Below are 2148 nucleotides of genomic sequence, written 5' to 3'. Positions count from 1 at the left end.
AGCATTGACTGACCGCTGTGTGTTAAAGTGAAAATTGTATACTATGCTTGGGAGACACAACAACTACCTACCAAACAATTCCAACAATATCTAAACTGCTTAGCTTTATTCCTTTTATGCCTTTTATGCCGTTTCTACCGTTCCTTTGACTATTATCACTACTTTCAGTACCACTGTTGTGAATTGCTTGTGCTTTTGCAAGGTTAGATACAACCATAGATAAAAACTGAAATTTTATATTTTAACAAACAATCTAATATCAGTGTGAGTCCATGCATGGGAGTTTTCACCCAACTGTAAACCCGTGATTATTACATATATTGAAGTCTCGATTAGAACTGAAGTAAATATGCATTGTTCCGCCCAAATAAATGCATAATTATTCAATGAAACTCTTGCCTAAGCAATGAAAAGTGCTACCGTCGACATTAGAAACTGCAAGTTCTTTAAACGTATTTGTGAATTATTTGCCATTTTGGTCAAATAATAGTGGTAAACATAATAAATTGTGTGACTTCGCTTTAATCAATTTCGTAATTTTTCTTTGGTGAAAAAAAAAAAAAAAATTCATTAGAATTATAAAGTACACCAAAAAGTAAGGAAGTATGAATTAATTTAAATGTTGCAGTTCGTGCAGAGTTTTTCTTTCATTTATAGCGAGTACGATCTGATTACAAAAACCGCCGAGGTATTGCAATCTCAGTTCTCTGTGTGTACGTGCGTGTTTAAAAACTTTCCACCGCATACATATTATTGTTTATGAGCAGAAAGTTCATATCCATAGGTGGAAGGCCAAGCCCTTCAGCCAGTTTACAAGCAATATTTAATCTTGAGCAGGTGTAAAAGCTCTTGGTGCAGTCAATATGCAGTCAACACCTCCCACTCTATAGATACTGGCTGGCAGTTATTTTGCACAATCATTTGTGTGATTGTATCCCAGTGCATATGAAGTTTGAATATAAAGCGCTTTAAATGTATTGCATTCAACACTTTATTGGATTACGCAAGTTTCTAAATCTTTTCGCACTTAGGAACTAAGTTGGTAGACTAAATCGAGCTTTCTAAATATTTCTTTCTCCGTGGACGCTCGTAAACTTCAAGTAGAAACTTCATAAACGGTAATTCACCATCATCAAACCCCATAATTATATAATCTCAATATACTACTTGCACTCCGCTGAACATTTATTGATGCAAAGTGGTTTTAGCCAAGAGGAAAATACTGATAAAAATATATCGTATTGAAAAGGCGAAGAAAAGGAATGAGGTATTCAGCATACATAGATAAGCATGGAAAGTAAATTTCTGAAGGAGATGGATATTTCTGGGTAGGATGTCGGCGCTTCTTCGAGATCAATTTGAATCTTATGTAACACAGTTTAAAATGTTTCAAAAACAGAGCTTTTTTTTTAGAAAAAAACAGAGTTTACTGAAAATCTTTGTGATATTTAAAAAGTCTTCAAATTTATGTTACGTAAAATCTTAATACTTTGGTATGACTAATAAATTACCCATTACTTGACAAGCCGTCCGTCGTCATTTTCTCCTGGCTGTGTTCCAAAGCCAAACTACAAAAAACATAATTTTACCCTTAAAATTTGCCATACCACATTTCTAATTTCCATAGCAAATTCGCAAGGTCACTTCAGACTGTTGTTCGTAAATGCCGAAAATGTATCCATTACTTGCACAAATGTCAGAAAAATGCTAAAATTTTTATTTTAGATTAAAACGTGAAACCGTAGGAAATTGTGAGTATTTTCCATCAACGGAAGCGCAGCGTACATTCCACAGATGAGCGATCGGAATTCAAATGACTTGGTCACATTCGCAGCAGGGGGCTCTGGCGTGGCCAACAAATGCAATTTCTATGCAGTGCGGAAACACAAGCAAACAACCGATTTTGCTAAAGGCAAGTCATGCAAAAACAACAACAACAATATATTTATTGTGGATTTGTACTTTTTACCACAAACAACTTTACTTTACTTGTAAATTTATCGACGCCTTGGAGTGGTTTGACCGCCCACAATTTTACTTACGATGTTTATCTCAAAGAGATTGCATGTGATATATTTCAGTAGAATCATTTGTGTTGGTACAAATACCAGTGCCAGAATGTAATTCAAGAAATGTGGCCAAAGGTTT

The sequence above is a fragment of the Bactrocera neohumeralis genome, chromosome 5 (assembly GCF_024586455.1).
Source record: "Bactrocera neohumeralis isolate Rockhampton chromosome 5, APGP_CSIRO_Bneo_wtdbg2-racon-allhic-juicebox.fasta_v2, whole genome shotgun sequence".
Taxonomy (NCBI): Eukaryota; Metazoa; Arthropoda; class Insecta; order Diptera; family Tephritidae; genus Bactrocera; species Bactrocera neohumeralis.
The sequence above is the reverse complement of the archived record's forward strand: the minus strand, read 5'-3'. Positions refer to the sequence as shown.